The following is a 24,344-nucleotide window of genomic DNA, read 5'->3' on the forward strand; positions in this document are numbered from 1 at the left end:
GCTCAATTTTGCCACTACCTGGGTCCTTGATTAGGGGACTAAGTATAAGTATTTACGGCGACCTTTGTCTTGAGGTCGTAATCCGGTTTTATCTTTTGAGATTATCCAAACACGAGACTTCGTACATCGTAGTCTGGGAATATTGTTTTAACTTTGCATACTCTCTTTTGAAATATATATTTTCTTTCGAGCCCCCAAGCATTTGTGCTTGACGGTCATTTCTTGTCAAAGAGATTCCTTGGGGATACGCATTTTGTAATGTCCTTAATCGTGTTTGGGATCGTGCTCGTAAGTGCGAGCGATCCTTGTAGTGGTCTGCTACTTTTAACAAAGCCGTGAGGTGCGACTTTCAGTAAAGAAATCGGCAATTTTCGAGTCGAATGGATACGGCAGGACCCTACAGAAGTCAGGGCCTTTTTTGAGCCTGGGTTCATTTTCGGCGCCTAGGCCTGGGCGTTAGAATAATTCACGCCCAGGTGGGGCGTTGAAAATATTGTTTGGGCTGGTCTTTTGATGACACAGTTGGCCTCTTGTTTGTTCGTTTATTTCACTTGGAAATTCTACGTATTCCCTTCCCTTTTGTTTTTCATTTATTTTTGGGTTTTCAGCGCCTAGAGTTGGGCGTCGGAATATCTGGCGCCTGGTCCTGGGCGTTGAAAGTGCTTCCCAGGCAGGACTTTTTCGTGATGATTTCTCGAGAAGCCGTAGCCGATTGGTGGACTACGGTGTTTGTCGTTTTGGGGTGATTATTTAAAGGAACTGTTGCTCTTAAGGTGTACAGTTATCGCAATAGTCGGGCGAGTCTATATGGCCCGAGGAACATACCTTGAGGCGTAAGACTTTGATTGCTTTTGTTGTTATTTTGAACGTATATTTTTTCTTTTGAACGACTTCGTGAATGTTCGATACTTTGAATGTATGTGCGAACGAGCGTTTATAGAATGGCCGTTGCGTGCGGTCCATTAATCAGTTCGCTTGAATCAATTTTTTTTTTTTTTTGAGCAATGACTGATGTTTGAATAGTTTTCTTAGAAGCTTGATAGGGTTCAGGCCTATTCGTGAAGTGGGCTCAAGCATCGTGCCCTTTTGATCGTTCAAACATTTGCTTTGAGACCCCTTTTTTTTATTTTGCTATGGTCGTTTCGTAGCTTGGAGCCCCCAAGTATGCATGTTGGGATGCTTCCTTTTGGCGTACGATTTTTGTAGGTTCTTTCGAGAAAGATGCCTTGGGGTTCCGCTCGTGTAGGTGCGAGCTATCCCTTCCGTGGTAGGTAATGTTTTGCTACCTTTAATCCTTAATGTAGAAGTCGTGTGGCTTGCATTTTGAATTTGGGCGATAAGTAGTCTTTGCTTCTATTACACATGCTCTTAGTTGTGCCTGCATTAGTGCAATATGCCTTACTCTTTTTTTTAGACTTTGTACCGTGGGATGGTTGAACTTATGGTGCGACGTAGGCTTGTGTGGCCTAACAGTGTGACTTAGAACATTCCTCCAGGTGTTGGGATATCATTACTATTTTTCGCATTGAAGTACTTCATCACGCCTCGTTCAGGTGCTCGAACAAGTGTAACACCTTCTGCGTGGGTGTGCCCGGCCTATTACTTCGTTCGATGCGAGGATACATAGATGTTTCTTTCATCTTTTTTTTTTTTTAATTATTTTTTATCCTTGATTTCTTTCGCTTTTGCTTTGGAACAACGTAGACTGTGTAACGGGCGCTCGTAGGGCGAGCGTTATGTGCAGTAGTTTGATCGGAGTTTTGGTGACTCGCGATTTTCAGTTACTCTTGTTAGTGGGGTGACTTATATATTCTAAGTAGCGCTTAGAATTTGGGAGGGGTTGTAGCTATTCTAAGGTTCGTTTTACATGATCAAACCTTAGGATTGTGCCCCTGTGACGTGTGTATAGCATTAGCGTCGAGAATTTTCGATAAAATCGTAATTTCGAGCTTTTCTAAAGTGTTTTTCTCAAGCCCCCAATTGTAGCTACGGGATTGTCTTGGTGCTATAATGGTTGGCACACGTTTTTATGCATTCATGGTGACATGGATCATGAATAGTTTGAACCAGACTCGTTTAGTGCGAGGTACGTTCGCGTAGTGATTTGCTACTTCTCTTGTAAATGTGGTATTGTGCGACTTTGCCATGGTCAAGGTAGTCACATGTTGAAGCGTGCCTTGACCAAAAGCTAGGTGCCTTTCTTTACCCATGATCATATTTAGAAATCTTTTTGACTCACTTGCAACATCGAGATAAACGCATACTTAGCTTAAACCAACGACACTTTATTATGTTCGAAGAAGTCTTTGAAAATTATTTGAAATCCGAGTCCTACTGTGTACAATCTGAGGTGTCCTAAGTAAGTTGACTTATAGAAGGGTTCGTACAGGATTACATGAGTGATTCAAAATACTGTTACGATTTTTAGGATGCTGTCTAAGGATTTGCTGGAAGCCGGGGTGCAGGCGTCAAGATATTACTTGTGCCCGTGTGGCACATGCTTTAGGTTTTTAGGGCCATCTTTTCCAGAATTGAGGGAATATAAACCGCTTTCAAATTGACTTAGATTTACTTGGTGTATGTCTTCACAAAGGGTCAAGGTATACTTAGTTCTTTCCCTAGCTCTTTCATTTCAATTTTTTAGCCCCCAGTTGCTATTATGTCTTCTCATTAATGATGCTTTCAGATTTCGATTTTAGAAGCCCGTGTCATATGTCTAGCAGGGTGAGCCTTGGTTAAGTGCCAAGTCCTATTGACAATGTCTGATTTTTTCAAAGGGGATTAGCAAGCACTTGAATTACCATGAACGGGTGCCCTGAGTTCGAAGGAACGATGGGGCGATGCCGTAAAATAATCCTCTTAATTGCAAGCTTACTGCCTTTACTACTTGTTGGCGATTATGACTGTGTCTAGTGGTGAAGGAAGGTCTTTAAGTGAGTTACTTTGCTTTAGGGGGGGTCAAGTCGAGTACTTTAGAGGTCATGGACGCTCGCGCTAGCCCCCATTCAATTGAGGCAAAGCGATCTTTTGAGTATTGGCTAAGTGCCTAGGAGTGTGAGTGCTCCTTCTGGCAAGGGTACGTGCCCTTATTATTTTTCGATGTGTGCTCATTTTGGCATCTTGATGATTTGGATTCTTCCTTTGACTTAAATTTTTCTTTTGATTTGGATTGCAAGTAATTAAATTTCAATAAGGGACTCTATTTTTTATTCTTGTTATTCTATAGGCCTTAACATTTTTGCAAATTGGCTGGACCGAATCATGGATTGCCTACGTATCCGCATTAAATAGATTTAATTTGGAATCAGGTCTTGCGTAGTTCTTAGCTAGAAAATGGTTTCTTAGTTCGAGTGGAATCGTAATGTATGAAATAAGTGAAGTTTATTATTTTTTTAATCTGCTACTTTGCCGTAAGCCAAAAATTTGTTTTATTTTTTTAAGTACATGTATTTGCACAAAAATATTTTCATGTGTTTTTTGGTACGTATATCTGTATACGTGCTGTACCCCACCAAGTGTTCGTTATTGTTCCGTGTATGTGCGGATAAAATGACGAGCACTTCTGGACAAAATTTGGCAAGCAGAGAGATTCAGCGCCCAGGCTGGGGCGTTAAAGATTCCGACGCCCAGCTCTGGGCGTTGAAAGTGATTCCTTCTTTTCGTTTTGTGCCAAATATTTGCGAATCTTTTTTGTGCGCTAAATGCTCTTTTTATTTTTTGGCGAACTTTAAAGGTGCTTTGCAAAGTTTCTTTTTTTATTATTTATTTTTTGTTATTATTTTTTTTTACCTTAAGCGTAGAATGTACTTTTCATTTGTCTTTTTTTTTTATTCGTGACTCAAGACGGCTTGAAAGTTGGGTTGAATGAGATAGGATAATTTGTATAGGTATTAGTTAAGCATGAGGATTGGAAAGGGTAGAAGATCGTAGAACTTTATGTAGCTTTTGTGGTATGATTTGGATTGGTTGACTTAATTCTTTTCCTTCGTTTACTTGGGTACATTTCGCACTTTGGGAGGTACGGGCTAAGTATTTCATGGCTCGCTCTTTTCGCTCTCCCTTTTCTCTTTCTCTTTTTTCTTTCTTGCTTGGGATTTCTCCGCCTTTTTATTTGGGCTAAAAGGTAGATGGTTTGGTCTTTGAGTCACGAGGCGAGACTGAGTGAGCCTCGTTTGGTAGGCCTATAGTGGACCTTTAGTTTTAGTAGGCCTAGGGTGGACCTTTAAATTGTCTTACTTTGCAAGCGTATTTAGTGGTTTCTTAAAATGTGCAAATAGCGTAGATTCAAAATATTGTTTTTACTTTATTGAGATTTAACGAAAGAATTACATCGAAAATAATTTTTTTTTTCTTCTTTCCAGATTCCAGTTTCCGGGATTTAATTGGAAGTTGTGATTTTGACTCGAACTTTCATTAATTTTTCTGATTATAACCCGTGTATGAATACAAGGAGGTGGCCTAGACTCAAAATAATAACGCGGCGTAAGCCTATAATACTTGACCAAGCAACTCTCAGACTTAGGCTAATTGGACCATAACTTCCGTTGGTTGACACTTTAGATTTTAACCCTTGGGTGTTCATGCGCCATTTTGCATAATGTTGGCAAGGTAGTTAGTTGGGGAGATCGAATTTTCATTTTTGCAAGACTAGAATCATTAGTGCGGCTTCCCTCTTAGTGTGTATTGCTTTACCCCGATGGTAGCCTTATGGCATGCCGATTTGGGTATTTTCATATATGGTTCGTCATGTTACATTCATGGAAAATCTTTTAGCTCGTACGTAGGAGTATTTCAAGGAGCGAGTGGCTCGAGAGGACTATGATAGTCGTGACCCAATGTGATCATAAGCCTTGAGGCCATTAATTTTTTGCCAATGGTATTGACACCATAAGTTCAGTTTGGGGGTTGTGCGACTATGGATGAATGATTTTCAGAATGTGACTGTTTCCATTTTGCAAATACTATAATATATTCTTTTTATTGGTAAGAGAGAGTATTGAGGCCGTAGATTCTTAGCAAGGGATGACAATTACATATGGGTGCTTATTGATTTAAATGTTAGGAAGGGAGACTCGATATGTTTTAACCTTTTAACTTGCACAACGACACCAAGCATTAGGACCGATTCTATGTATAAGACAACTAAGACTTAAGATTTAGATTGTACTTTGGCATAGCCTAGTCTAGACTCGGATTTTTTTATTTTTTTATTCGAACATTATTTTTCCTTAAAAACTTTATTTGAACATTATTTTTTGAATACTTTGCCCATGTGACATTCAAGGCCATTTAATTAGCGTGCTCGGTTTTGGTGCCGAACATTGTCGTCATAGGAGGCCTAATGACGACGCAAGGAGTTATTTATTTTATAAGTCGTTCTTAGAATTGAGTGCCTCTTTCATACGTCCTCGTAGCAAATTTGTTACGAATTTTTTATTGCTAGGTATATTTTGTGCGCAAAGGCACCGAGGCTGCGGTGCCTGGCCAAAAGGCCAAGCAGCAACTTCAGCGCCCAGCAAGGGCGTTGAAAAAATTGGCGCCCAGCCAGGGGCGCTGAAAATGCGTCCCTGACTGGTACTCGTATTCTGTTCGTCTATTTTTTTCGTACATACGACTTAATTTTGCGTGCTTGCCCAATAACGTCCTTTGCGCGTTACGCAGCGTCGTGGGATCTGTTACAGGCCGTCCTGGGCGTCGCTTATTTTTGTGGCGATCGCCCGGGACTGCGGGACACGTATTTAGGTATAACTCTTTGGCCAATCGGTGTTTATGAATGTTCGGGCAATTTTTAGGGTCGTTGGTTTTCTAGCGTTATTTGTCATACACAATCACAATATAATCATGTAATTTGCTACACATAACTAACATTACAACATGAAGCAGAAATAATATGTCACGTAGTTTATGATAGGCTTCTATGGGTAATATTTGCGCCTGGCTTGGTACCGCTTCTATCGTAGATCCAACACATGCCCCGGTCGAGGTAGTGCATTCAACAGACGAATTTCGTTCCAAGAGGCCAATCACGATGTAAGCCAAGGGGGCATGCACCAATGAGAGGGACCTTAGTGGGCAAGCGATTGGGTTTGGGACGGGTGTACTACTAGCGACAAGTGCCGAGTGGACAACATTCGAAGCGTATGCACCCCCCGGTAGGCGATGGGTATCCTTAGTCCCAACTCCCGAGATGAAACATGCCAAGGGAGCCGAGATTCGTTATGCGGATCTGTCCGTTCACATTAATATGCTGATTTTCAGGTCGTCCCAACTTGATAAGAAAATAAACGCGGAGTAGGATCGTTTCACCCGGATCGTTTCACCCTTCGGCTATTTTGATTACCTACGAGCACGAGTATTTCATTAACGGTCCCCAGCGGAGTCGCCACTGTGAGGGGGTCGAAAAAGCACGAGGCTAATGCATGACCTCGTCCCTCGTGGGCGTGACGTCGTCAGATCAAGTGTAGTTAGATTTCCTGTGAGTTTACACCCAATCGACTAGTAATATAGGAGTCGCCATTCAGTTTTTAACGACAATGAGAAAAACTGACAAAACCCGGTTATCGTGACATAAAGGGAGTGCAATTATGTTCGACCACGACGGCCATTGGTTCCCTTGTGATCCCTGGTGTGGGGATCGCTCAACGTACACCCGCAGGGCAGAGATTCAGAGTTCGGGGGACTGTAACTACCGAGAGGAGTGCTCATCGATAACTCCAGAGGCAGGTTATCCTTACTAGCTCAGCATAAATAATTGAAGGGACATGCGTTAACTATTAAACTACTCTGAATTGATTTTAGCAATATGCAACACATAATACTAAATCGGTCATGATTGATTTAAGGTACCTAGCATGATAGTTCAATTGTCCAAGGTATTATCTTTATTAGGCGTGATAGATCAATTAAATTAATAGTTTAACAATTTTATAAAAGGGTGATGAAAGAGATTAAATCATGCGAAGGGACACATTACGACGCACCCTTGAGAGGTGCGTCACGGTTCTCAGAAAACTAACCACTTGGCTTTGCTATTTCTCCTTTTATTTAACGAATCTCGGGTTTCTGAGCAGTGTTCCAGTATTTAGGCTTAATTCATCAGCTACAAGGGACAGGATACGTTCTGTTCGACTTTTGGGTCGATTGCGACAGAACGCGGGATCAATTTCGCAGCGTGAGGCTTAAGCTTAGGGTTGTAGTCAATACTCTGATTATGAATTGTGTGTCCTGTTCACGTCGATTTTGAGGCTGTATTTATAGGGAAAGAGTTGGTGGAAAGATAGATCTTTAGAATCCGAACCAAAACAGAATTCGAAAACGACACGGCCCCAGGTATTTTCAGCGCCCAGGGCTGGGCGCCGAAACCCAGACCTAGGCGTTGAAAATAGGGTCTGAGCGGAGCCTTTTGTCAGATTTAGACTCTTAATCACGGAACTTTTGAGACTTATCCGAGTTCTTTAGTGCGTATCAACTTATGACGGAATGCGTCTGGGCCTGTTACGAACTCTAGGTTCGTTAGGAATTTAATCAATACGTAACTCTTTTTTCGAATTATAACAGGAATAGAATTCCTTTTGCCAATTCCATCTCTTTTAGGATTTATGTTGGAGTGCAACACCTAATTCTGACAGATTTCTATCTTTTATGTTTTGCCACTTTTAACAACTACCCATTATGGTAATTACTATTTTTATATAAATAGCAGTTTTGGTTGAAATGAAAAGGTGATTGAGATTCGTTATTTTATAGGAGATGCGTTGCCAAGTGGAGATTTATGTTTTCATCATCGAACCTTCCCTTTCGGGAATGGGGACAAAAGTAGGTGTCTACACCCGAATCTTCGGAGTGGCACTTAGAGTCAAGTCTAGGTCTCATTCATTGCATGCCTATCATATCATGTGTGGGGAAGTTCAAGTTGTAAAGTTCAAAATCATGTCCTAACTAGGTGCTCAGACTCCTCCTCTCAAAATCCTATTCAAGATGACTTCACTAGCAGCAGGTGTAGCAGAGCTTTATGAACGTGTTGAGGAAGCGGAGGCTCACATAAGGGCTCTCGAGGACAATCAAGAAACTCTTTTCCATGCTGTGGGCCCATTCGAGGTAGAGGAAATATTTCATAATCAAAGGTATGTGCCACCCCTGGTGCAGCCATGTGAAAACTCGGAATCTGGGTTACCTCAAGGAGACATTTGCGGGATCTGGGCCAGGGATGATGAAGACACATATCAGGACCCTCCTATTGAAAACATCTCTGATGATGAATGCCGAGAAATCGTGAGCGCCGACTGGTACTTGGACCCCAAAGCAGAAAACAGTGTTCAGGTCATGACTAGGTTGGGACGAATTCAAGAGCCAGCCAACAGAACGGCACCGGCAACTAATGTTCCTCGACCCACCGAGGAGAACCCTCTAGTCAAGCAATTGAAGCGCACTAAGGCAGAGGTTAATATTTGGCAACTCATGGCTTCCTCTGTGGAGCACCGCACTGCTCTTATCAATGCTCTGGTCAAACTGAATGTCACCCCAGAAGTCACTCCTGACGAATTGATCGGGTTGCTTACAAATCTGGAAGAAGGAATCACCTTTACTAATGAAGACCTCCCACCTGAGAGGGCAGGCCATCACAAGGCCCTATATCTGACTGTCGAATACAAAGACAAGATCATCCCCATGACTCTAGTGGACAATGGATTGGCCATCAATGTGTGTCCTCTTCGCACTGCCGAAAATATGGGCTTCACCCCTTGTGACTTTTCTAGTTCCTCCCAAGGTGTTCGGGAAGTAATGGGAACTCTCACTCTACTACTCCGCACAGGGCCAATCAAGCGGAAAGTGAGCTTTCAAGTGCTCAACATCAAAGCAAGTTTCAATCTCCTGTTGGGAAGACCTTGGATCCATGACCTCAAAGCAGTGCCATCCTCACTCCACCAGAAAGTTTGAATGGAGGTCCAAGGAAACGTCATTACCCTGCATCCGTCCCATCTAAGGACCAAGATAGCCGACAAGGCTCTGATATTAATCGAACATGATGACAATGACGAAGACCTTTGGGGGTTCAGTGCCGAAGTTGGAGCCATCGAATCCAGAATGAATCCCATGGCAAAGAGCATGATGATCAAGCGTGGGCGCTTCTTGGGCACTACTCTGCCACCACCCACCGAATCTCCTTTCAAGGCCTAAGGACAGACTAACTGTTGCTGCCTGGGATACAAGCCGACTAAGTTCGATGACAAGCAGCAAAAGGCTAAGCTAAAGGCCCGTCGAGCTGGCAATGATCAATTCAAGATACCTCCTCATCAACTCACACTCAATGGGCAATTCGTGAAAGAAGGAGAGGATGACTTATACTTTGACTTCCCAGAACCTTTCTATGACTCTTCAAAGGGGGTCCTTTACCCCGGATTCGAGATCTTTCAAGACTGTCATTTTCTAGAGGATGCTCCTCCAATACAAGACAAGGCCTCCCCTGAATGCCTTGATTCATCAGCTTTCGGTCTATTGTTTGGCCAGGAGATAACCCCAATCATTTCCAAAGACTCCATGGTAAAAATGATCACTCAAATCGAAGATTTCGACCCATCTAAGATAATTACTCCAAGCGAGAAGATGGTCAATGGCTGGAGAAAGTCTCTCAAGATAACTGCTCCAAATGGCAAAATTTTCAAGATTACTGTGGGCGAAGGATCTATGATGAGCGAGTCCGAGTCTGAGGATGAGTCTGGATCCGAGTCTAGCAATGAGTTTAAGTGTCTAGAACTAGAGTCTTGCATCAATCAGGAGCCTCTAAAGGCCGAGCTTCAAGTCAAAACAGTCGATGTAATGATTGCTGATTTCAATAACACTTCAATTTCTACTTACTTTTCGAGTCCTAATTCAAAATCAAATCCTAATCCACACAACTTTGCTTCACAAGAAACTGACCTTGAAATTCTAAAAGCTATCGAAAATCATGAAAACAGGACGCCCATAATTGAGGAAACAGAAAAAATCAACCTTTCTAACAATAGTGATTCAAAACTAGTTCAGATTGGTTTAACTGTTTCTCAAGAAAAGCAGGACGATCTTATCAAGCTACTTTCAGAGTATGTAGACGTCTTTGCATGGTCCTACCATGATATGCCAGGGGTTGATCCAAGCATCGGTCAGCATACAATTCCCCTTATTCCAGGTTCAAAACCCATCAAGCAGAAACTCCGTCGCATGAAACCGGATGTTTCCCTCAAAATTCAAGAAGAGGTCTCCAAGCAGTTAGAGGCCGGGTTTATTCGAGAAGCAAAATATCCAGAATGGATCGCAAATGTCGTCTCAGTTCCAAAGAAAGACGGCAAAGTACGAATGTGTGTGGACTACAGAGATCTTAACAGGGCCAGCCCTAAAGACGGTTTTCCATTGCCTCACATCGACATCTTGGTCGACAACACCGCAAATCACGCCTTACTCTCTTTTATGGACGAGTATGCAGGCGACAATCAGATTCCCATGGCAGAAGAAGGCATGGAGAAAACAACCTTCATCACTCAGTGTGGCACATATTGCTATACAGTTATGCCGTTCGGACTAAAGAACGCAGGAGCAACTTATCAAAGAACAACCATAGCTATCCTGAGCGATATGATTCACAGGGAAATTGAGGTATATGTCGACGACATGATTGTCAAATCCAAAGAACGACACGAGCATACCTCAGTTCTTCGAAAGTTCTTCAACAAGCTCAGACAATACAACATGAGGCTCAATCCTCAAAAGTGCGCATTCGGGGTAACGTCAGCAAGTTACTCGGATATGTTATCATCTCTCGAGGCATAGAGGCTGATCCTTCGAAAATCAACGCAATTCTCGAGATGCAACCACCAACGAATGAAAAGAAAATTTGGGGTTTTCTCGGCAGACTACAATATATCAGCAGGTTCATTTCAAGACTCACAATGATCTGTGAACCAATATTTCGAAAGCTCCGGAAAAGCGAGCCCAAGGTGTGGGATGGCGACTGTTAGCATGCATTCGAACCAATCAAGAGCTACCTTTCCAACCCACCAGTAATAAAACCAGCAATGCCAGGGATTCCCCTCAGGCTCTACCTCACAACAACAGATTCAGCAGTGGGGGCTATGCTTGCCCAGGAAATTGAAGGCAAGGAGAACGCCGTATACTACATAAGCAAAAAGCTGATCGAGTACGAAACCAAATACACTCAGCTCGAGAAACTCAGCATCGCCTTGGTTTGGGCCACAAAGAAACTACGACACTACATGCTATCCCATACAGTACATGTGATCAGCAAAGCGGATCCTCTCAAGTATCTATTCGAGAAACCAGCACTCAACGGACGGTTGTCCAGATGGTTGGTTATCCCAGCAGAATTCGACCTCAAATACATTCCACAAAAGTCTATCAAGGGTTCAGCAGTCTCAGATTTCCTAGCCGACTGTCCTGTCGAGGTAGAAGAGGAAGATTACGACTTACCCGACGAGCAAATCTTAATGACCAGTGATGACAGTTGGTGAATGCATTTTGACGGTGCTTCCAACCAGAACGGATGTGGTGTTGGAGTAATTCTAGTAGCCCAAGACGGCACGCACATTCCTATATCAGCAAAACTGCAATTTAACGTCACAAACAATGCGGCAGAATATGAAGCATGTATCATGGGCCTAGAAGCCGCCTTAGCACTGGGCGTCCAGAAACTTCGAGTGTACGGGGATTCCTCCCTAATCATCAATTAAATTTCCGGCAAATGGAAAGTAAGAAGCGAGAGTGTAGCTCCATACCAATCCTATCTCGAACAGCTGTCTGAACAGATAGAAGAGCTTCGCTACACCTACCTCCCGAGAGAGGAGAATCAATTCGCCGATGCACTGGCAAAACGGGCTTCAATGATCAACATTCCAAGCAGCATGGCTGTGAAGGAAATAATGCCCTTGGTCCAAGTATGCATTCAATGTTAAGTCTAATAAATGCGGTTCAGTATTAATTAACAAGTTAATAATTCAGTGAGATCAAGTGAGCTGAATGCCTAGCTAGAGGCCGCTTCAGTTCAAGTGGAATTAATGATATTAATCCACAGCTTACTCTTGACTGAACCCGTAGGGTCACACAAATAGTACGTAAACAGATCAAGTATTTAATGGCATTAAATACTCCATCTATGGATATTCGGAATCGACGGATCTTGGTTTCAGTGGGAGCTGAGATCGTCACAGGCAAGAAATGAATACTCCGGAAACGATGATATTGCCGGAAATGGAAATATGGATCGTATCGGAAATATAAATATTATCCAAGTCGTAGATGTTGCCGGAAACAGAAACATGGTAGGTATCGGAAAATATTATCGGAAATGGAAATATTGCCGGAATCGGAAATATTGCCGGAAACGGAAATATTGTCAGAAACGGAAATATTATCGGAATCAGAAAATAATTCCGGAAACGGAAATATTAAATATTTGTTCGAAACGGAAATGAATTCCGGAATCGGGAATTTAATCGGAAGCGTATCGTACGAATTAGCATCGGACGAGGCCCGCTAGACGAAGGCCCAGCACGAAGCCAGGCCATCGCCCAGCTAGGGAAGGCACGCAACAAAGAGTATGCATCTAAACTAGGGAAGCGATGGCCCGGCTTCGTGCTGGGCCTTCGTCTGGCAGGCCTCGTCCGATGCTAATTCGTACGATACGCTTCCGATTAATTTCCCGATTCCGGAATTCATTTCCGATACGAACAATATTTAATATTTTCGATTCCGGAATTAATTTCCGTTTCGAACAAATATTTAATATTTCCGTTTCCGGAATTATTTTCCGATTCCGGCAATATTTCCGATTCTGACAATATTTCCGATTCCGGCAATATTTCCATTTCCGATAATATTTTCCGATACGTACCATGTTTCCGTTTCCGGCAACATCTACGACTTGGATAATATTTATATTTCCGATACGATCCATATTTCCGTTTCCGGCAATATCATCGTTTCCGGAGCATTCATTTCTTGCCTGTGACGATCTCAGCTCCCACTGAAACCAAGATCCGTCGATTCCCAATATCCATAGATGGAGTATTTAATGCCATTAAATACTTGATCCGTTTACGTACTATTTGTGTGACCCTACGGGTTCAGTCAAGAGTAAGCTGTGGATTAATATCATTAATTCCACTTGAACTGAAGCGGCCTCTAGCTAGGCATTCAGCTCACTTGATCTCACTGAATTATTAACTTGTTAATTAATACTGAACCGCACTTATTAGACTTAACATAGAATGCATACTTGGACCAAGGGCATTATTTCCTTCAGTCTCCCACTTGTCCTTAGGGACAAGTGTGCATTTCCTAATTCCTTTGTCGCTCGATGCTTTCTCTTGAACATAAGGTAAGAGTTGTCATCCTTATTATGTCTCGGTTTCAGAGTTCAACTGATTAAATAGACAGATAATCATAGCCTATGATTCATCCGAGCACGGCCATGCATTTCACAGTTTCTAGCTCTCCGAGTGGCCTTGTACAACTTTTAAGCATCTCATCCCGATTTATGGGAGGACAATCCCAATCTTGCGATCTTGAGATTAGACTTCGTTTGATAGGTGATTACCTTAGCGTTGCCTTTATAGCCTCCTTTTATGGTGCGACGGTTGGTCAACGTCAAAGTAACCAGTTCTCAAAGAAGTAATCTCAAATCACTCAGGTATTGAGGATTACTGTCTAATAATTTTAATGAAATTTACTTATGACAGATTTTCATCTCTTACAGTAAAGTTTCATAGGTCTGTCCGATACTTGTCTTCCCAAAGTAAGTATCTATGCAAATGATTACGACATTGCCATGTCCACATAGTTCAAGAAACAGAACTACTAGTCATCTTGCATTCTAATCGTCTAACGTTTTCTATGCGTCCAATTTTATAGAAAACTCCGACTAGGGACCATTTTCAACCTTTGACATTCAAGTTCACTTGATAGACATTTCTTAGTCACAGGACTGGTCCTGAGAGTCTATCTTGAATATATCGTCAAATTGAAGGGACTCATCATTTAATAAACCACAAATTAAATGGAAAAATGAATTCTTTTCATTTGTTGTGAATGATTAACCAATAATGTTTTACAAAGATTTAAACTCTAAAACTTTAAACCATTAAACAGGGATATCAAAGCCATTCTCCAATATGCTTGATTCCCATAGCTGCAGTGTGCGAGTTGTGCTTCGCCTGCGGCAGAGGTTTAGTCAATGGATCTGATATGTTGTCATCAGTTCCAATCTTGTTTATCTCGACTTCTTTTCTTTCAACGAACTCTCGTAGAAGGTGAAATCTACGAAGTACATGCTTGACTCTCTGGTGGTGTCTAGGCTCCTTTGCCTGTGCAATAGCTCCGTTATTATCACAATACAGGGCTATTGGTCCTTTAATGGAGGGGACTACACCAAGTTCACCTATGAACTTCCTTATCCATATAGCTTCCTTTGCTGCTTCATGTGCAGCAATGTACTCCGCTTCAGTTGTAGAATCCGCAATGGTGCTTTGCTTAGCACTTTTCCAGCTTACTGCACCTCCGTTGAGGCAGAAGACAAACCCAGACTGTGATCTGAAATCATCTTTGTCGGTTTGGAAACTTGCGTCTGTATAGCCTTTAACAATTAATTCATCATCTCCACCATAGACCAGGAAGTCATCTTTGTGCCTTTTCAGGTACTTCAGAATATTCTTGGCAGCAGTCCAATGCGCCTCTCCTGGGTCTGACTGGTATCTGCTCGTAGCACTGAGTGCGTACGCAACATCTGGGCGTGTACATATCATAGCATACATTATTGAACCAATCAATGATGCATATGGAATCCCATTCATTCGTCTACGCTCATCAAGTGTTTTTGGGCACTGAGTCTTGCTTAGAGTTATTCCATGAGACATGGGTAGGTAGCCTCGCTTGGAGTCCGCCATCTTGAACCTATCAAGCACCTTATTGATATAAGTGCTTTGACTAAGTCCAATCATCCTTTTAGATCTATCTCTGTAAATCTTGATGCCCAATATGTACTGTGCTTCTCCTAGAACTTTCATTGAAAAACATTTCCCAAGCCAAATCTTGAAAGAGTTCAACATAGGAATGTCATTTCCGATAAGTAATATGTCGTCGACATATAATACTAGGAAAGCAATTTTTCTCCCACTGACCTTCTTGTATACACAAGATTCGTCTGCGTTCTTGATGAAACCAAAGTCACTGACTGCTTCATCAAAACGTATATTCCAGCTCCTGGATGCCTGCTTCAATCCGTAGATTGACTTCTTTAGCTTGCATACCTTTTTAGCATTCTTTGGATCCTCAAAACCTTCAGGCTGTGTCATAAACACAGTTTCTGTTAAAACGCCGTTTAAGAAAGCAGTTTTGACATCCATCTGCCATATTTCGTAATCGTAATATGCAGCGATTGCTAACATTATCCTAATAGATTTTAGCATTGCAACTGGTGAAAAGGTTTCATCGTAATCCACACCGTGGACTTGCTTGTAACCTTTTGCAACCAATCTAGCTTTGAAAACTTCAAGTTTCCCATCCTTGTCCTTTTTCAGTTTGAAAACCCATTTGCTTCCAATGGCTTGGTAGCCATCTGGCAAATCGACCAAATCCCATACTTGGTTTTCAGACATGGAGTCTAATTCAGATTGCATGGCTTCTTGCCATTGCTTGGAGCTAGGGCTCTTCATAGCTTGTTTGTAAGTCGCAGGTTCATCACTTTCAAGTAATAGAACGTCATAGCTCTCGTTCGTCAAAATACCTAAGTACCTTTCCGGTTGAGATCTATATCTTTGCGATCTACGCGGGGTAACATTTCTAGATTGACCATGATTCTCACCAGATTCTTCTAAAGATCTCTGAGTTTCATCCTGAATGTCATCTTGAGCATTCTCTAGAGTTTGTTGTTCGACTCGAATTTCTTCGAGGTCTACTTTTCTCCCACTTGTTATTTTGGAAATGTGATCTTTCTCCAAAAAGACACCATCTCGAGCAACAAACACCTTGTTCTCAGATGTATTGTAGAAGTAATACCCCTTTGTTTCCTTTGGATAGCCCACAAGGATACATTTGTCAGATTTTGGATGAAGTTTGTCTGAAATTAATCGTTTGACGTATACTTCACATGCCCAAATCTTAAGAAAAGACACATTTGGAGGCTTTCCAAACCATAATTCATATGGAGTCTTTTCGACAGCTTTAGACGAAGCTCTATTTATAGTTAGTGCAGCTGTATTTAGTGCATGTCCCCAAAATTCTAATGGAAGTTTGGCCTGACCCATCATTGACCTAACCATGTCTAGCAAGGTTATGTTCCTCCGTTCCGACACACCGTTCCATTGTGGTGTTCCAGGAGGAGTCAATTCTGATAGAATTCCACATTCTTTCAGATGGTCATCAAATTCATAGCTCAGATATTCACCGCCTCTATCAGATCGCAGTGCCTTAATCTTCTTGCCTAATTGATTCTCTACTTCACTCTGAAATTCCTTGAATTTGTCAAAGGATTCAGACTTATGCTTCATTAGGTAGACATAACCATATCTACTCATTGGTCCACATACATCTGTATGGATTAAACCCAATAGTTCATTTGCTCTTTCTCCAACTTTAGAGAAAGGTTGCTTTGTCATTTTGCCAAGTAAACATGATTCGCATTTACCATAATCCTCTAAGTCAAATGGTTCTAGAATTCCTTCCTTTTGAAGTCTTTCTAAGCGTTTCAAGTTTATATGGCCTAATCGACAATGCCACAGATAGGTGAGATCTGAATCATCCTTTTTGGCCTTTTTGGTATTTATGTTATATACTTGTTTGTCGTGATCTAATAAATAAAGTCCATTGACTAATCTAGCAGATCCATAAAACATCTCTTTAAAATAAAACGAACAACTATTGTCTTTTATTAAAAAGGAAAATCCCTTAGCATCTAAGCAAGAAACTGAAATGATGTTTTTAGTAAGACTTGGAACATGGAAACACTCTTCCAATTCCAAAACTAGCCCGGAGGGCAAGTACAAATAATAAGTTCTACAGCTAATGCAGCAATCCGTGCTCCATTTCCCACTCGTAGGTCGACTTCACCCTTGCTGAACTTTCTACTTCTTCTTAGTCCCTGTGGATTGGAACATAAGTGTGAGCCACAACCTGTATCTAATACCCAAGAAGTTGAATTAGCAAGTATACAGTCTATAACGAAAATACCTGAAGATGGAACGACTGTTCCGTTCTTCTGATCTTCCTTTAGCTTCAAGCAATCTCTCTTCCAATGCCCCTTCTTCTTGCAGTAGAAGCATTCGGATTCAGAAGTGGGTTGACTGACCATCCTCTTTACAGATTTGGCGCCAGTTTTCTTAGTTGGGCTGGCCTTGTTGCCACCTTTCTTAGCATTCCTCTTCTTTCCAGATTTCTTGAACTTGCCCCCACGCACCATAAGCACATCCTGCTTATCACTTTTGAGCGTCTTTTCAGCGGTCTTCAGCATACCGTGAAGCTCAGTGAGCGTTTTGTCCAGACTATTCATACTGTAGTTCAGTTTAAACTGATCATACCCGCTATGAAGAGAATGGAGGATGGTGTCTATAGCCATTTCCTGAGAAAATTGCCGATCCAGCCGACTCATATTCTCAATGAGTCCAATCATTTTGAGAACATCTGGACTTACGGGCTCGCCTTTCTTAAGCTTGGTCTCAAGAATTTGCCTATGAGTCTCGAATCTTTCGACTCGAGCCAGATCTTGGAACATGTTCTTCAACTCACTGATGATTGTGAAAGCATCTGAGTTGATGAACGTTTTCTGCAGATCTGCACTCATGGTGGCGAGCATTAAACATTTCACATCCTTGTTGGCATCAATCCAACGATTGAGGGCTGCCTGAGTGACCCCGTCGCCTGCGGCTTCGGGCATCGCCTCTTCTAGGACATACTCCTTTTCTTCCTGCATAAGAACTATTTGCAAGTTCCTTTGCCAGTCAAGGAAGTTTTTCCCGTTCAACTTCTCTGTTTCCGGCAATATTTCCGATTCCGGCAATATTTCCATTTCCGATAATATTTTCCAATACGTACCATGTTTCCGTTTCCGGCAACATCTACGACTTGGATAATATTTATATTTCCGATACGATCCATATTTCCGTTTCCGGCAATATCATCGTTTCCGGAGCATTCATTTCTTGCCTGTGACGATCTCAGCTCCCACTGAAACCAAGATCCGTCGATTCCGAATATCCATAGATGGAGTATTTAATGCCATTAAATACTTGATCCGTTTACGTACTATTTGTGTGACCCTACGGGTTCAGTCAAGAGTAAGCTATGGATTAATATCATTAATTCCACTTGAACTGAACCGGCCTCTAGCTAGGCATTCAGCTCACTTGATCTCACTGAATTATTAACATGTTAATTAATACTGAACCGCACTTATTAGACTTAACATAGAATGCATACTTGGACCAAGGGCATTATTTCCTTCACAAGGGCCATGGCACACGAGCACAAGGCAGCACGCTGCCCTGTGTCGAGTGCTGTGCGCATGTGGGCGGGTGGGCAAGGGCGAAGGGCAAGGCGCAAGCCAGTGGCAGACGCGTGTGGGCAGCAAGCGTGCTGCGCCACAGCGCGCGCTGCCAAGCCAAGCAAGCAAGCAGACGCAAGGCGACGAGCAAGCGGGCGCGCGCAGCGTGGCCTGCAGTGCTGCGTTGCGTGTGGCCTGCAGGCGCGACGAGCGAGCAAGCGCGTGCGCAACGTGGCCTGCACTGCTGCGATGCGTGTGGCCTGCTTGCGTATTGATACACGAACACTCGATGGGGCTTGGGCGCAAGCCCAAGCGCTTGTCGTGTTACGATTGTCGCGTTTTAAATTTTAATTTGAGATTTTCAGTTCGAGTAATTTTAATTAATTTTAAAATTAATAATATAAATTGTTTTCTCGGGATTTAATTTTGATTATTATAATTATTATAAATTTTAATTTATAATAATTATTTTACTAAAATTAAACCTTGAATTAATTTAAATTCTTTATATTCAACTGAAATAAATTAAATAAGTGGATTCAATTATAAATTTATATGAGCTTAAATTTTAATTAAATTTGTATGTTTCCGGTTAGACTAGAAATACATTTTTATGTTTAAACTTAGTAAAGCATATGAATTTATTGGTTTAAGTGGGAGCAATTTTAGTCATAAACTCCTTATTAGGTCTACAAATCCTTTAAGGTTAAACAACTTAATTAGAATTAAAAAGGACTGGATAATTGGTAGATTATTGGTGCCCTTAATTAATTGCTGCAAATATTTATGTGATGCATAACGTGTTTTACTAACCAATTATGTGGGCCATTCATGATAATGAATGGATGAATGGTGTATATTGTATATGTACTGTTTTGCAGGTTATGAAGTGACTGGTACGGCCCAAATAGGATAGAAAATATGGTCTGCGTACCATTAATTTGAATGTAATTGGTCTAAAGTACCAAATTTGTTTTTCAATTCAAATATGGTCTGCGTACCATCAAATAGTTGTAATTAGTTTAATTATAGCTTATCCTATTTGAAGAAAATGGCGCCTCCCACAGAGATTTTAAGACGGACTTTGAAGTTGAAGCTTCAAGATGAAGTCGGGCCATACTAGATCACATTTATCTTATGCATGTTTTAAGTTATTTATTGCTTTTAAATATGTCTTAAATATGCATGAAATCGAAGCTTGATTATGTTGCATGATTAAGGATTTTAGTTCACTTAAAATCTAACCAACATAGTAAGAGCCTTAAGTTCCAAACTTAAAAATTGAGTTAAAAGGTGCCATGCCAAAATAACACTTACTTGGATATCCTTTTTTCATCGATCTTAGTAATAGTTTTCCGCCATAGCGAGGTGTTACTTATCGATACTAAAGGGGTAAGGTACACAAATAATTGTGAGTACATGTTAGTTTTGGTGAAACTCAACGATATAAGTAAGGAGTCCTTTTATGTCGTGGCAAAATCAATAGGTTTACCTAATAAGTTCTTAGACGTACCTATCAACCAAGAGTGGTTTCTAGACTATTAGCAAAAGGATTTTGCTTACCTAAAATATTTTAGAATTGAGTCAAAATACATAATGTGCTTAATTCTTCAATGGTTTTAGGGTCTTGGAATCATTTTATTCACACCTGCCGGAACAATAAATTTGAATAAAATGTCAATAACTTGTTTAAAATTGCATGATTGCTTTAATTTCAAGTTATTATTCATGATAAATGTTTAGACTTTGCATTCTTCAATGTATGTTTTAATTATTGTTTATATTTAAATATCTTGCAGTGCAGTAAATCCTTTTAGAAAGGTAACAGTAAATTTCCTCGATTGGTAGTGAATCCAAGAACGATTCACGGAAATGAGAGAAAATGAGCAATTTAAAATGTACGTTTCTTATAGCGACTTTTCTGGTTATTTTCAAGTATCAAAATCGAATGGCAAACCAATTAGTGCTTGTGAATTCAAAATACACTGTAGTTTTGAGATCATAAAGCATTGAGCTTAAACGCTCAACTTTACCAATGGTTAACAACCTAACATCTTTGTCCATTTAATTCTCGAATGAGTCTAGTCCCTAGACATTCGAATAGATCGATGCTTAGAGAACTTTAGAAGCTTCTGGTAAGATCATCTAGTTGAAACAAAATATTCAACATAAATTAAAATGGTAAGAACCTTGTTGGAGTGACATTGGACATGTCTAAACAAAATATAAAAGTCAACACTAAAGAATACAATTCTTAAGACTATAAGAAAGGGTACAAGATATAGGAAAACGAGGAACAAATGAAAGAAATTTTACGATTTCGTTTCTACCTATAAGTTTATGTTTAAAGAGAAGTGACCTAGCAATCAAACTTCCTTGGTATCATATACCGCTTGAGGTTCTTACTTCGGTAATAACTCAAACTATGGAAGCTAAGCTACACTAATGGCCTACAAGTGGGAAATGAAGCATGGCAATGCTACATTAGTTGTAGGGTCATCTAGTTTGTTTTAAGTCCTTTCAATGGCTGGAACTTAATGGCTATGTTGTTCCACAATCAGCATACCTAAATTTCTGTTTTCAAACACAGAAAGACTCACATTCAGAAGAACAAAAACAATGTTTGTTTGTTTGTTTGAATGAAATGGTCATTTACGGGTTGAGTCAATATGCTTGATTAAAACAAACAACTCTTTAACAATAAAAACATTACTAGGTTCAAATCAAACCTTTGATTTGAGTTCCACTAAACTTTGGCATTGTTGCTTAGACCATATCAACAAGTTAACATTCATAAGCTCTATTTTGATGGACTTTTGAAAGTTGATTGATTTCTAGATCAATTCAAGACAAGCTAGTCTTACTTGTTGAAAGTAACAAAAGATATGAACTATTGTTAGAACGCCTAGACGATAGAGTTCAAAGCTAAAGAAAGGTTTTATGACTTTATTATTTCACATAGATTTGAGTGAATATAGGTTTATTTACTCAAATGTGATATAAGTTTGAATCTGTTTGGCTAGTTCAAAGATTCAGAAGTATAAAATCCACTTGACAAGAAATCATAAAGATCTAAGTTAGATCATGTCAATGATTACTTTAAGACCAAATATTATCATCAATGATTGTGTGTTGTAATTTCACGATCTAGCTCCATAAGATATGGCATATCTAAGTTGGAATGATCGAAGTCAATTAGTACTTGATTCGATCAATGATGAATCATAAAGAACTTTCCTATAATTTCTAAAAACAAAATGCTCAACTACCACCAAGGCCCAAGTATAGATATATGTTTCATTGTGATTTATTCAAATGAGACGCAAGGTATTGTTTCTACCACGAATTTTTGAGAACATAATGTTTGTTTGCTCGAAATAACGTCCTTTTGGAGATTCGTTTCCAAAATGACAAGTGGGAGAAAATAGACCTCGAAAATCTTCGAGGCGAACAGCAAACATAAACGGACATTCCGGAGGCTTTTCGAAGTGCTTCAGAAAATCCGAACTTATTCTTTAAGGACTTTAGAAGTGGATTTAAAGAATAGACATCTCTTAGAGGACTTACAAGTGCTTCAAGGAGAACATAATATTCAAAGGACTCTCAAAGTGCCTGTTGATATTCTATTGTTTGATGTTCTATACCCAAGTAGGCATAGAGTTCAAGTCACTGAAACTATGAGATTCTTCTATTAGATAGTGAAGAAACATAGAGTTCAGGTCAATGAAACTATGAGATTCTTCTATTAGATAGTAAAGAAACCTACATCTTGCAATCGAACTATTATCACGTAGATTAATGATTTTGTGACTTGTAAGAAAGCTATGACGAAACCCAGATTCCCTAAAATGGTTAGAGGCCATATATAGACTTAATATTTAATTGGTTAAAGGCCATAAAAACATACTCAATGTTTTGATGACAAAATTGAAAATTTTGTTGATTTGCAAAAAATGGTTTACACCAATTGGTTGCAAATTGGTTTTAAGGACAAAAACCATCAAACACAAAGCTAGATTAGTTGCTAAAGGTTACAAGAAAATTCACGGCGTGGATTGTGTTGAAACCTCATGCATAATCGTAATGCTCAAGTCTATAATTCAAGCAATGATTGCATATTGGTAAATATGGCAATTGGATGACAAAACGTATTCCTCAATCAAATGTTGGAATAAACTATGTACATGGTATGTCATAGGATTTATGGATCCAAATAAATGCTTGAAAAGGAAAGCTAGCTTATGAAATCTAAGTACAGATTTAAGCAAGCAATTGGGAATTGGAAGTATATTTTAGTGTAACTAATAAGTATTTTAGTTTCATAAAATGTACATGATTCTTATGGATATATAAGAAGTTTAGTTGGAGTACATAAAAACTTAATTGGTCCTATGTGTATCACACACATATCTCTCTATTGTGAAATAAAATTTAAATGCTAATAACTTAGGTTTGAAATTATTCATCAATGACGGACCAAGGCGAAACTTAGTGCATACTGGGTATTAAGATCCATTCACAAAGATCTTATGATATTGTTTTAGATTAAGTAATGGCATTTACTAAATCAAACACGAAAGACTCCTTAGGAGATATTCGACCCATGTGAATAAATCTAAGTAATGAATGTTTGAACTATGTATAAGCATTTACTAAGTTAAACATCAAAGAATCTAATGAGACTCTTCACCTATATTATATGTCAAACAATTTAGCTGGATTCAGTATCTACTGAAACTGAATGAGCTAAAGTTACATGAATAGAATTCAATTGAGAATTATTCTGCAAAAGAATTTATCATGTATGATATAATATGAGGATCGCCAAAAATGTATCGTATGACTTTAGGCATGACGAACATATACCAATCTCTATTAATCTAAGTGAAGATCAACTAGATTGAGATCAAGAAAAACTTATGGTACTTGAAAAGGTACATAAGAATAGTTCTTGATTCAAGGAAATAAAGATATGCTAAATATTGATTCTACACGCATAAACACTGGCAAAGGATCAAGCAAGATTCCTTTGGAGTTAATCATTGACAAGGACGAACTAAAGAGCATCGTGTTTTGAAATGGCAACATGGATTGGAGACCATGAGTTGTTGCGTGGGAAATTAAAAATAATAATTTCTATGTTCCAAGATATAGTTTGAAAGTCTTCCGCATATCTGTGAACTGCTTGGATAAGTAAATCCAAAAAAAGCATCACTAGCAACCTAAACAGTTGAAGTAAAAGTACTTATTGCCTAAGAAGCAATAAAAAAGGGTTGTTTTAAAGAGTTCTTCACTGAACTTGTGTAGATCACCTGTCTGCTGACTTGATGGTTCTTCATTACAAAATGCGTAGAACCACTATCGAAGTAAGAAAGACTAGATCACATAATAAACAAACTCAAACGATCTTATCATCCTATCTCTAAGAACATTCGATGAAAAGGATATTAAGATTGGCAAAGCATGATAACTAAACCTATGCAACAAGTGAGAAACAACACTCACATTGTGGCACTGGAAATCAAAGCATAGTTTTGAATTCCACTAGTTGTTTTAAAGATGGGTTTGAGGCCCATGGTTGTAAAACATTAGGGGTTGAACATTTATCATATATGAAATGTATTTTCATATTCCATTTAATCTTGGTTTAGTATTAAATGATGAGTCCCTTCAATTTGACGAAATATTCAAGATAGACTGTCAGGACCAGTCCTGTGACTAAGAAATGTCTATCAAGTGAACTTGAATGTCAAAAGTTGAAAATGGTCCCTGGTCGGAGTTTTCTATAAAGATGGACGCATAGAAAACATTAGACGACTAGAAA

The sequence above is a fragment of the Spinacia oleracea genome, chromosome 4 (genome assembly GCF_020520425.1).
Source record: "Spinacia oleracea cultivar Varoflay chromosome 4, BTI_SOV_V1, whole genome shotgun sequence".
In the NCBI taxonomy this organism is placed as follows: domain Eukaryota; kingdom Viridiplantae; phylum Streptophyta; class Magnoliopsida; order Caryophyllales; family Amaranthaceae; genus Spinacia; species Spinacia oleracea.